We start from the raw sequence: 13,890 nt of genomic DNA, 5'->3' as shown, positions 1-13,890 counted from the left end.
TACATAGTGGAAAACGTAGAACTAGCTAGCTAATCACAATAAGGAATCATGTTAGTGGCCTCGACGCTGCTTCTCTAGGGTTTGGGGTCGCCTCGACACAAAGCTTCAAGGGTTTGGGTGGCCTCGACGATAACGCTCTTTTAACTTGATAAATTTGGGTGGCCTCGAGAGAGTTAATTTGTAGGGTAGGGGCGCGGTGCGAGGGGGTAGGAGACCCGCAACATCGTTTTCTCTCTAGGGTTTGGGTGTCCTCGAGAGTTTTGGTCGAGCGAGAGGGCCGAGGGGGGTGCTGCAGTTGTATCTAGAGGGGGTTATATCGACAACGACGCGACATACATATACATGGGAAAATAATGTTATCGGGGAGGGGGTATCGGTACCACCCCCTCGTGTTGAAGTTTCTTCTTTCTCCTTTCCTTTCTTTCTTCTTCTCCTCTTCTTTTTCTTCTTCTCCCTCGAGAAAGGAAAATAATTAAGGAAAAGGAAGAAAAGAGGAAGAAGGAAGAAGGAAGAAGAAGAAGAAGTAAAAGAAGAAAAAAAGAGGAGAAGAAGAAAGGAATAGAGGAGAAGAAGAAAAAATAGAATTTCTTCTTTCTCCTCTATTCCTTTCTTCTTCTCCTCTTCTTTTTCTTCTTTTTCCTCTTCTTATTTATTTCTCCTCTTCTTCCTCTCCTCTTTTTCTCCTTTCTTCCTCTTCTTATTTTCCTTTTTCCTCTCATTCTTTTAGTATTGCTTGTTTTAAAAAAAATGTTCAAATAGAAAATTTCGAAAAAAAACAAAGGTTTTGCCTAATGCATTGTTCATATGAATATACAAACATTTGCATATTCTACAATAATTAATATCACCAAAAAAATCTATGAACAGAAAAAAACCTAACTTTTCTAAAAATCTATCTTTTGCATATATGAAAACATTAATACACATATGAACAATAAATAGATATATGAACAAAAACATGCTCTGAACAATTTTTGAACATTACATACACATAGCCACATACATACACATATACATTATATATATATATATATATATATATATATATATATATATATATATGAACAAAAAAACTAAACTAATAAAAATGAAAAAAAACAGAGCCGCATATAAATATAGCCACATACATACACATATATATATACATTGAACAAAAAAATTAAACTAATAAAAATGAAAAAAATAGAGCCGTTGCGGCGCGGCGGCTCACAGCGGTGGCGGCGCGCGGGGGCGGGCGACGGCGACGGGGCAGGGGCTTGGGGCGCGGGGGCGGGCGATGGCGACGGGGCAGCCTGGTGGCGACGACGGCGGGCGCGGGCTCGGGGAGGACGGCGCAGGCTCGGGGAGGCCGGCGACGACGACGGGCGTGGGCGACGGCGACGGTGACGGCGGGGACGGTGGGCGGTGTCGGGGCAGCCTTGCGGCGTCGATGTGCTCGGCGTCGTCGGGGGCAACTGGTGGCGATGAACTCTGCAAAACTGCGAAGTGCTACTTATATACAAGGAGCATTGGTCCCGGTTGGTGGCACCAACCGGGACTAATGCCCCCTTTAGTCCCGGTTGGTTCCACCAACCGGGACCAAAGGCCTCTTTTTCGGCAGCCCAAAGGGCGGGAAGCTGCGGCCTTTACTCCCGGTTGGTGGCACCAACCGGGACCAATGCCCCCCCCCTTTAGTCCCGGTTGGTGCCACCAACCGGGAGCAAAGGCCCCTGTGCTGCCCGCATCGGGGCCAAAGTTTAGTCCCACCTCGCTAGTTGAGAGGGGCGCGCAGTGGTTTATAAGCCCCACTGCCGCACCCCTCTTGAACTCCTCTCTGCTGCAGGCTTATGGGCCTACTTGCTACTTCTTTGCCCGATGGGCCTTCTGGGCCTTCTGCGGGCCTGAATCCTAGCCCAAAGTAGGGATTCAAGTCGTATTCAGGCCGTGGGGGCCCAGTAGGGGGCACTTTTTTTTGTTTTTTTGTTTTCTTTACTTATTGTTGCTACTTTTATTTTTTTTCCATTTTTTTGTTTTGTTTTCTGCATTATTTATTTTCTTTTGTTTTTTGCTTTATTTTTTAATTCTTTTTGCTTTTAGTTTTAGGAAAATTATAAACTTTCTGTTAGTGCCATTACTTTTCAAATTTGAAAACACTTTTTTTTGTTTTCTTTCTTGCTTTATTTATTTTATTTTGTTTCTACTTACAACAAAATACTTATTGTTGTTTTTTTTTTGTTTTCTGCATTATTTATTTTCTTTTGTTTTTTGCTTTATTTTTTAATTCTTTTTGCTTTTAGTTTTAGGAAAATTATAAACTTCCACTTTTTTTTTTTGTTTTCTTTCTTGCTTTATTTATTTTATTTTGTTTCTACTTACAACAAAATACTTATTGTTGCTATTTTTAATTATTACGAGGGCCGAACCATAAGACATTAAAGCATTTCAAATGAACTCTGAAAAAGTTGAAAGTTGGCATGGTATCATAAATTGACCCACACATAGCATGTGCATGTACAAAACAAACAATGGTATCATACTCGTCAGTTACAAAGTTGGCATGGTATCATCATAATAGTTGCGGGAGAAAGTCTTCACTTTTTCTTCGCTTGTGTCATTTGCTTATTGCGCCGTAACCATGGATAATCTTCATCGTTTATCAGGATGCTGGGGTCAGCCTTGACTTTAAAGGGAGGAATTTCATGAAACTTTTCATAATCTTCAGACATGTCTGTCTTGTCCTCCACTCCCACGATGTCCCTTTTTCCTGAAAGAACTATGTGGCGCTTTGGCTCATCGTATGATGTATTCGCTTTCTTATCTTTTCTCTTTCTCGGTCTGGTAGACATGTCCTTCACATAGATAACCTGTGCCACATCATTGGCTAGGACGAACGGTTCGTCAGTGTACCCAAGATTTTTCAGATCCACTGTTGTCATTCCGTACTGTGGGTCTACCTGTACCCCGCCTCCTGACAGATTGACCCATTTGCACTTAAACAAAGGGACCTTAAAATCATGTCCGTAGTCAAGTTCCCATATGTCCACTATGTAACCATAATATGTGTCCTTTCCCCTCTCGGTTGTTGCATCAAAGCGGACACCGCTGTTTTGGTTGGTGCTCTTTTGATCTTGGTCAATCGTGTAAAATGTATTCCCATTTATCTCGTATCCTTTCCAAATCAATACAGTCAAAGATGGTCCCCTGGATAACAAGTACAACTCATCACAAACAGTGTTGTCACCTCTGATACATGCTTCCAACCAACTGCTGAAAGTCCTGATGTGTTCACATGTAATCCAGTCGTCGCACTGCTCCGGGTGTTTGGAGCGCAGACTGTTCTTGTGTTCATCGACATACGGGGTCACCAAGGTAGAGTTCTATAGAACTGTATAGTGGGCTTGAGACCAAGAATATCCGTCCCTGCATATTATTGAGTCCTTTCCAAGCGTGCCTTTTCTAGTCAGTCTCCCCTCATACCGCGATTTAGGGAGACCTATCTTCTTAAGGCCAGGAATGAAGTCAACACAAAACCCGATGACATCCTCTGTTTGATGGCCCATGGAGATGCTTCCTTCTGGCCTAGCACGGTTACGGACATATTTCTTTAGGACTCCCATGAATCTCTCAAAAGGGTACATATTGTGTAGAAATACGGGGCCCAGAATGACAATCTCGTCAACTAGATGAACTAGGACGTGCGTCATGATATTGAAGAAGGATGGTGGGAACACCAGCTCGAAACTGACAAGACATTGCACCACATCACTCCTTAGCCTTGGTATGATTTCTGGATCGATCACCTTCTGAGATATTGCATTGAGGAATGCACATAGCTTCACAATGGCTAATCGGACGTTTTCCGGTAGAAGCCCCCTCAATGCAACCGGAAGCAGTTGCGTCATAATCACGTGGCAGTCATGAGACTTTAGGTTCTGAAACTTTTTCTCTGCCATATTTATTATTCCTTTTATATTCGACGAGAAGCCAGTCGGGACCTTCATACTAAGCAGGCATTCAAAGAAGATTTCCTTCTCTTCTTTGGTAAGAGCATAGCTGGCAGGACCTTCATACTGCTTTGGAGGCATGCCGTCTTTTTCGTGCAAACGTTGCAGGTCCTCCCGTGCCTCAGCTGTATCTTTTGTCTTCCCATACACGCCCAAGAAGCCTAGCAGGTTCATGCAAAGGTTCTTCGTCACGTGCATCACGTCGATCGAAGAGCGGACCTCTAGGTCTTTCCAGTAGGGTAGGTCCCAAAATATAGATTTCTTCTTCCACATGGGTGCGTGTCCCCCAGCGTCACTCGGAACAGCTAGTCCGCCGGGACCCTTTCCAAAGATTACGTGTAAATCATTGACCATAGCAAGTACGTGATCACCGGTACGCATGGCGGGCTTCTTCCGGTGATCTGCCTCGCCTTTGAAATGCTTGCCTTTCTTTCGACATTGATGGTTGGTCGGAAGAAATCGACGATGGCCCAGGTACACATTCTTCCTGCAGCTTGCCAGGTATATACTATCGGTGTCAAGTAAACAGTGCGTGCATGCGTGGTATCCCTTGTTTGTCTGTCCTGAAAGGTTACTGAGAGCGGGCCAATCGTTGATGGTCACGAACAGCAACGCCTTTAGGTTAAATTCCTCCTGTTTGTGCTCATCCCACGTACGTACACCGTTTCCATTCCACAGCTGTAAAAGTTCTTCAACTAATGGCCTTAGGTACACATCAATGTCATTGCCGGGTTGCTTAGGGCCTTGGATGAGAACTGGCAACATAATGAACTTCCGCTTCATGCACATCCAATCAGGAAGGTTATACATATATAGAGTCACGAGCCAGGTGATGTGATTTCTGCTCTGCTCCCCAAAAGGATTAATGCCATCCGCGCTTAAAGCAAACCATACGTTCCTTGGCTCACTTGCAAACTCATCCCAGTACTTTCTCTCGATTTTTCTCCACTGCGACCCGTCATTGGGTGCTCTCAACCTCCCGTCTTTCTTACGGTCCTCACTGTGCCATCGCATCAACTTGGCATGCTCTCCGTTTCTGAACAGACGTTTCAACCGTGGTATTTTAGGAGCATACCACATCACCTTCGCAGGAACCCTCTTCCTGGGGGCTCGCCGTCAACATCACCAAGGTCATCTCGTCTGATCTTATACCGTAATGCACCGCATACCGGGCATGCGTTCAGATCCTTGTACGCACCACGGTAGAGGATGCAGTTATTAGGGCATGCATGTATCTTCTGCACCTCCAATCCTAGAGGGCAAACGACCTTCTTTGCTGCGTATGTACTGTCAGGCAATTCGTTATCCTTTGGAAGCTTCTTCTTTAATATTTTAAGTAGCTTCTCCAATCCTTTGTCAGGCACAGCATTCTCTGCCTTCCACTGCAGCAATTCCAGTACGGTACCGAGCTTTGTGTTGCCATCTTCGCAATTGGGGTACAACCCTTTTTTGTGGTCCTCTAGCATGCGATCGGACTTCAGCTTCTCCTGTTGACTTTCGCATTGCGTCCTTGCATCGACAATGACCCGGCGGAGGTCATCATCATCGGGCACATCGTCTGGTTCCTCTTGATCTTCAGCAGCTTCGCCCGTTGCAGCATCATCGTGCACATCGTCTGGTTCCTATTCATCTTCTGGAGCATCACCGTATTCAGGGGGCACATAGTTGTCATCGTACTCTTCTTCTTCACCGTCTTCCATCATAACCCCTATTTCTCCGTGCCTCGTCCAAACATTATAGTGTGGCATGAAACCCTTGTAAAGCAGGTGGGTGTGGAGGATTTTCCGGTCAGAGTAAGACTTCGTATTCCCACATATAGGGCATGGACAACACATAAAACCATTCTGCTTGTTTGCCTCAGCCACTTCGAGAAAATTATGCACGCCCTTAATGTACTCGGAGGTGTGTCTTGAACCGTACATCCATTGCCGGTTCATCTGTGTGCATTATATATAATTAAGTGTGTCAAAAATCATTACAGAACATCATGAATAGATAATTAAGTGACCAAATTAATAGAAGTTCATCATCACATTAAAACCAAAGTACATACATAGTTCTCATCTAACAACATAAAGCTCTGCAGAGCATCTAAATTAATTAAACCATACACTGAAACTATGTAAAACATTTCAATGGGAAAACAAATGCGATCATAATCGCAACCAATGTAACAACTGATCCAACGGCATAATGGTACCAAGCCTCGGTATGAATGGCATATTTTCTAATCTTTCTAATCTTCAAGCGCATTGCATCCATCTTGATCTTGTGATCATCGATGGCATCCGCAACATGCAACTCCAATATCATCTTCTCCTCCTCAATTTTTCTAATTTTTTCCTTTAACAAATTGTTTTCTTCTTCAACTAAATTTAACCTCTCAACAATAGGGTGGGTTGGAATTTCCGGTTCAACAACCTCCTAGATGAATAAAATCTATGCCACGTTGGTCGGCATAATTGTCATAAACAATAAATGAACCAATAGTTATGAAAAGATAATATATACCACATCCGAATCATAGACAGGACGAGGGCCGACGGGGGCGGATACCAAAACCATCGCACTATATAAGATGCAATAATAAAAGTAAGAAAATTATACAAGTATCTATCTAAACATACAAATAAGAATATTTTTCCTTTCAGAAAGAAGATAAGAACAAGAGGCTCACAACGGTGGTGCCGGCGATGAGATCGGTGCGGGTGATCGACGACGTTGAAGACGGGGATGGGGCGTGACGGACCGCTAAACCTAGACGAATATTGAGGAAGGGCGTGGGGGAGGCCATGGACAGCGGCGAACTCCGCCAGAGGGAGGTGGTGGCGGTGATATTGAAGGGAGGAGGCGAGCTCTCGCGCTCTCTCTCTCTCTTCATCGGCGAGACAGCGAGGAGATGGAAGGGGATCGATGGATGGATGTGGGAAAGAAAGGAGGGGGGTGGATGGAAAATGACCAGCTAGGGTTTCGGGGTTGGTGTGGAAGGGTTGAGGACGGCCATTGGATCCGCGAGCATTCGACGGCGTATGATGCACGATCCGCGTGAGACATCCACGGACCAATCAGAATGCAGTATGATGTTATGACCATTTAAATAGGTCATAGTTGCCTAAAAATAATGTGTTAAAATCATGTCAGCTATTTTATGACCTGAGAAATTCAAAAAGAAAATGGTTTGCCATATTCATGCATGCTTGAACTTCATCTTCTTCTGAATTTTGTGCACATACTTTACCATATCCTTGACCCCCTCCTGAGCTCTTAATTTACTTCTACCGAGCTGGCGAAGTGGTTTAAAGTACTTCCACCAACATTGTGTCTTCTTCTGAATTTTGTGCACATACTTCACAGTATCTTCTTCCGAAGTTTGTGCACATAGTTGATAACTTTCAAAAGAGTAATTATAGAACAAGTTGTGCGGAATAATCCCCCTTGTAAGTATCAATATATATATACTGCTAGCCTGTCAAAGTAGCTTTCAATGGAATATTTTTTGTTAGTAGTTGATTTGGAAGTTCTAGACGTGGCCTTGAAGTTGATTTGTATGCTTGTGAGCGTTAGCAAAGACGAACTCATTCTTCACGTATGCTTGCTTGAACACAAAATTCTTCCTTTCCCTTTAGGAGAAACACTAGAATAATACAGTTAAGCATCTCGCGAGTGGCTACTACGGGCAACTCATCGAAGGAGAGTGACAACTGAACTAACACGCTTGTTTGTTAGTAGGAAATTTCCAGCCACGTTACTACTAATCTGCCAACAATAAAATAGAAACATCTTTTTTTTTAGAAAAGGAGGATGACCCCCGGCCTCTGCATCTGGGAGATGCATACGGCCACTTTATTGATTATTCTCGAGGACCTTACAAAGTATTACAACAATGTGCCTGAATCCACCGTCTTGGCAACACATGCCGCTACTCCTATCCAAAATGATGAAGGGGTGCTAGCTGGGCCACTACCCAAACCACACACCTAAGTCTAACATCAAAAGCCGGAAGCCGAAACATATTCGGAAGCCCCAGCCGAGCCACATACCGGGTCTGGGGCACAATCCGGTCAGACGCACTCGTGTGTCGTTGCCACCATCTTCCACAGTCCGTCTTCAGATCATATTGAGGCTTCTACCTTGTCTGGCCACTCTGCCATCGACGCCCCCATGACGCCAGACAGCATCCTCCTACTGCACGAGTCCATCTCCGCGCATCAGGCACCGAGTCTCCACAGCATCATGCCGTCGAGATCCACCACCATCAATGTGTAAGATGAAGCACCGCTCCATCAAAATCGCCGTCCTCTAGTCCCTCGAGTCCGTGTGCACCTCCAAGAATGACGCCCCCAGGGGGAAACGACACCAGAGAGCCGCCGTCTTCCGATCTATTGATCTAGGGTTTCCCCCGGAGGTAGCAGAGAGTGGCCTTGAACATCTCCACGGCGATGCCTTCAGGAAGGGAACGACGCAGACAGCGTCGCCATCGCCGGCATTGGCAATAGCCAATAGCAGGTTTTCACCCAGATCTGATCGAAGACCTCCATCTCTCGTGCACGAACCGCCGCCGTCCTTGCCGGGATCTGGATGATCCCGCTTGCCAGATCTCAGCACGGAGAAGCCCTCCCACCGAGACCCGCCGGCCGAGCAGGGGAGGCCGAGGCCGCGCCCAGAGGATCAGATCCGCGATGGATCCAAGCCCGCGCCGCCGCCCCGAAGTCTGCCCTGCGCGCAGCCGCCACCGCCTGCCGAGGCTCGCCGCCGCGTGCCCCGCGCCCCGCCACCGCTCGCCGAGGCCTGCTGCCACAGGACACCGCCGCCTGCCGCCTAGATCCGCCGCCCGTTGAAGAAGGGGAGTCGGGAGAGGGAAGAAGGATGGGGCGGCGGCGGTGCTTAGATCCCCGCCGCCGCCTAGATCCCCGCCGCCGCCGTCTGCCATGCGGGTTTCACCTGGCGGCGTCACCCGGCGGCGGCGCGAGGAGGGAAGAAGGATGGGGCGGCGGCGGTGCCTAGGGTTGGAGGCCCCCGAGTCGCCCAGGGCGGGGGCGACGCAAGGGACCAAAAAATAGAAACATCTACCTGCTACCACCTTGGCTTGAGCAGCCGACCTGTCTAATTGAAAAACATAAGAAGAAGCAATTGGGAGATATGCTTCAGCTATCTAACTGTTTTTGTATTTCAGAGAAAGATCAGCGCATTATGATAGGTACTACGTATCTACACGGACACACAATTTCACCCAAATTAAAATATAGATGCTTCTACCTGCTACTCTTGCCCCACATGACCATGAACGAATACATCACAAAGTTGAACAGCAGAGTGGACTTTCTATTGCCAAAGCTTCTTTTCCTTCATTGTCCGCACAACCCTTTTTCCACTCCGCCTCCCCACCCTCACCCTCACCTTCTCCAGCGAGGTGCCGCCTCCACCAGGTCGTGAGGGAACCCTGTAACCGCAGCCATCCTCTTGGTCGCGCACACGACGGCCCAGCGCCGCCTCTCTAGCAGAGAACAGAGAACGAGAGAAAGGTAAGACATGAAGATGGTGACTTGTACAGTTTCCCCCCTGCTGAAATGACAAATTAAAAGGCAGAGTTCCTGCTGTAAGATGGTGATGATTCCTACTGTACCATTAGTAGATCGCAATTTTTTTGACCCCATTTGCCCCTGATGCTTTCGCCGGAAAAGGCTTTCGCCCCGCTTTATAAATAAAGCAAACCACAATCACAAAGTTAACAAAGTCTCACGAACTCACCACACACACGCACCCAAGGCCACCGCTGGCACGGTCCAACACAACGAACAACACACAGACAGAAAGACCCAAGTTCCGTTGTGGGCACAGCACAACAAGCCCAGCAAAGCACAAAACTAGACAACAAAATAACGGCGAGGCGGTGGCGATGGCGAAGTAGACGACGATCTAGTCTGGCTCGGGGGGGAGGGGGGGGGAAGCGGAGGAGCCATGCGGAGAGCCATCACGCGAAGCTGGGTGATGATGGAGGTGATGGCGTCTCTCTCCCTGGGGCGGCTAAGCGGCCGCCAAAGCTGCAAGTAACCAGACCATTTGAACAAAGCGTCAGTAGCACGACGAAGAGGGATGCGCTGAATCACAAGATTATTCCGGGCAAACGGGGCGCCCGCCCTGGGCCCCCGGCAGGCAGGGGCCCCAGCCCAAGTATTATTTCCTCTATAGTACTAGGAAGCCCGGAAAAACAGCGAGAGTACAGAGGGCCCGTTCAGCGTCACTCTTTCCCGTGCTCCTCAACTCCTCTACCCCAAATCCCATACTCCGAAAACAGTGCCCCCATTCCCGAGCGTCTCCAATTCCTAGATCGTCGCCGTTCCGAGCGTCTCCAATTCCTAGATCGCCGCCGGCCATTAATGGGGACTAAAGGCACAAATCGGCTCTCCTTCCTTCTTCTATGTTCTGCTCGTTCCCCATCAGCTAGATATTGGAGACTTGGAGACAGTACGTGTTCTTCTTTTCCTCCTCCCCATAATCATGTTCCTACTTTCAATTAAGTAGATGTGCCCTCTAACGACTCCACATCTCTTCTTCTTATTTTATACTCTTCAGACTTCAGTAGATCTAAGTGTGAGTGCTCGGCAGTCAGGAGATTAGGGGAGCTCCTGAACTGGAGAAGGGGGCAAATTATTCAGTTCATGGTGTTGTGTTCTCGTTCGTGCTGACTTCACCCTGCGGATCTGCTGATTTGGCCACCTACATCCACATTCAGGTACTTTTGTTCCCTGTTTTAATCATTTTATGCTGCTTGTTCTAGTTTATTGACATGTCCTCTAGAAAGTATTTATCTGGTAGTAACAAAAGGAAGAGAAAAAAGCAAATAGATGAAGAGGTAAAATCCCTAAAAGGATCACTTGACAAATTTTTCAGACCTGGTAGTTCTTCTAGAGATCCCCTAGAATCAATTGGTCATAGCAAGTGTTGAAGAACAACCAGCTGAGAAATGAAGTCTCCATTCAAATTTAGGAATACAAGCTATTGTGGAAAGCGAGCTTTTGCCGAACTACATCATTTCATTGGTTCACTTGATCGATAAATAAATTGTACTATCAGTTTTAGAGTCCAAATTGAGAAGCTATGTACTGGATATTACTTTGCTTTTGAAATATAAAATATTTTGAGCTTTTAGGAAACAGGGGACCCTTATTGCTGTCTTGCCCCTGGGCCCCATATATCTATGGGCCGGCCCTGCGTCCAGGCTAGCACCCCAATGGTCAACCACCTAATGTGGCGCACCACGGGTGGAATTGCCTGGAGTTCGGCGAAGAGGGCGGGAAAGTTGTTGTGATCCCAGCTTCCACCCACTAACTCGCGGAAACAACTCCATAAGAACAGCGCGGACACGCAGGTGAAGAATATATGATTTGAATCCTCTTCCGGCCCACAGAGCGGGCAACGTCCATCACCCGGACCATTGCGCTTCAGGACCTCGCCGCCAGACGGGAGGCGGCCGCGGATCCATTGCCACAGGAAAATCCTAATTTTCAGGGGAAGACGAATCTCCCAAATGAGGGTGAGCGCCTCATGGCCAGGTGAGGGGGCAATGGCCTGGTACAGGGACTTGGTGGAGAATTGTCCAGACGGCTCTAGATGCCATCTGGAAGCCCCTGATGCTTTCTGTTATGAACAACTTAGTTAATCATGGTTTAGGAGAATAAGGCCTATTAACTTCCTCTGATCAGGGAGTCGTGTCTGACACTGACATGGGGGACGGTGAGAAACTTGCTGCCTTGGAGAAGGCATTGCTCAACGAGAGTGTGGATCCAGTCGATCTACCCTTCTCTCTTCTCATGTCCATCACAGAGAATTTCTCCGACACGCGAGTCGGCAGGGGCGGGTTTGGAGCTGTCTACAAGGTAAACACAGGCAAACCCTCCACTACGAATTAACGAGATAATACAGTAAAAATCAAAAGATTTTTTAGAGGTGACATGATTCATGTGGGGGATAGGGAGTGCTTCCAAGTGGTGGCACCGTTGCCGTGAAGAAGCTCTTCGAGAGGTACGAGATCCTGGACAAGAATTTCGAGAGTGAGGTCACCTATCTCGCGGGGGTCAAGCACAAGAATACCGTGCGATTTCTCGGGTACTGCTCTGAGACACAGCAAGTACTGACGCCATACGATGGGAAGCGTGTCTTGGCAGATGTGCGGCATAGACTGCTCTGCTTCGAGTACATGCCCAGAGGGTGCCTTGCTGACTATCTCTCAGGTAAAATGCAAGATTAGCCTTATAGCTTCCCTTGCATTTCTACTATATAGTAGTAGTAAATGTTTACCAATTACAATCTAGAGTATTTATTAGTTGCCACTCTTTTGAGATTTGTTAATTCTTTATACACACTAAATGGTAGTTTTCAGCTCTGTTCTTAGAGCATCTCCACTGGTTCAGCCCCCAGGGGCTAGGAATAGTGTCGCCCTGGGGGCACGCCGGCTGAAATTTCGGCTTGGGGGCGATCGGATTTCCAGCCTCCGCCCCTAGGTTGCCCCCAGGCACCGATTTCGGCTCACTTTCGACTCAAATTGGCCCACTATCCAGCCCATTTTTGGCGCAAAATGGCCCACTATCAGCGCAAATTGACCAATTTCGGCCCGTATTCGGCGTGCTTCGACATATAAATTCAACAGAAACTATTTTTTGTTACATAGTTCATCACAGAAAATCAATAGAAATCAAATAGTTCAATACAAATTATATAGTTCAACAAATAGTTTAACAAATAAAAACTCATATTTCATCACATGTCAAGCTAGGCGTTGCCCCTGAGCCTCCATAGGTGCTCCACCAGATCCTACTGCAGTTGTTGATGCACCTGTTGGTCTCGGATCTCCTGACGCATATTGAGAAAGGCAGTCCAGGTAGTGGGTAGCTGGTGATCAACTTGGGCAAGAGGACCCTGCCTGTAATATGGTTCAATGTCAAACACTGGCTCTTCCTGCTCGCTCTCAATGATCATATTGCGCAAGATAACACACTACAAGAAATATGTCAACTAGTGACCTTCTTTCAGTAACCCTGGAAGAATAGGTCATAGATCTATGACCATTTGAGACCAATTGGTCAAAAGCTGTTCGGGGGGCTCCAAACCCTAAACCATTGCGATCATTTTGGTCAGAAAGGTCGTAATTTCCTTACACGAAATGGTCATAAAGCAAACGAAGTTGGTCCGCTGCCTTATTTCTAGTTGTTAACGACCAATATAGATGGTCATAGCCTTGTACACTAGTGTAGAACCGGGCATTAGCACCGGTTCATAAGGCCCTATAGTGCCGGTTACATAACCGGCACTAATTAGTGGTCACTAAAGGCCCCCCCCCCTTTAGCACCGGTTCAGCACGAACCGGTGCTAAAGGGCGACCACGTGGCACGAGCCAGCTCCGGGGACCTGGAGCCCTTTAGTACCGGTTTGTAATACCAACCGGTACTATAAGGTTTGGAGGGTTTTTAGTTTTATGATTTCTTTTTCATTTAATTTTGTGTTTCCATTTTAATTCTTTTTCATTTGCTGGTATTTTACGATACTACACATTGTACATGTTATGCATATATATATATATATATATATATATATATATATATATATATATATATATATAATTTCTAGTAGAACCAATCATGCATATATATATCACATCAATGTCTCACAAATTAAACCACCATATTAATTAATTCACACATACACACATCTACAGATATATACAATTTCTCCTACATATGAATGTTGCCTTCGGAGCCAGTCTAATTGGTGCCTTCGGAGCACGATGACAATTGAAAGTGGTTTTCATTGGGGCGATAGCGGGTAATAGAATTCTCCATTCGGATTTATGACCTGGTCGAGCAAAAATCCCGCTATTTCCTCTTGAATTGCTTCTACGCGCTCCGTTTCT

The sequence above is a fragment of the Triticum aestivum genome, chromosome 4A (assembly GCF_018294505.1).
Source record: "Triticum aestivum cultivar Chinese Spring chromosome 4A, IWGSC CS RefSeq v2.1, whole genome shotgun sequence".
In the NCBI taxonomy this organism is placed as follows: domain Eukaryota; kingdom Viridiplantae; phylum Streptophyta; class Magnoliopsida; order Poales; family Poaceae; genus Triticum; species Triticum aestivum.
The sequence above is the reverse complement of the archived record's forward strand: the minus strand, read 5'-3'. Positions refer to the sequence as shown.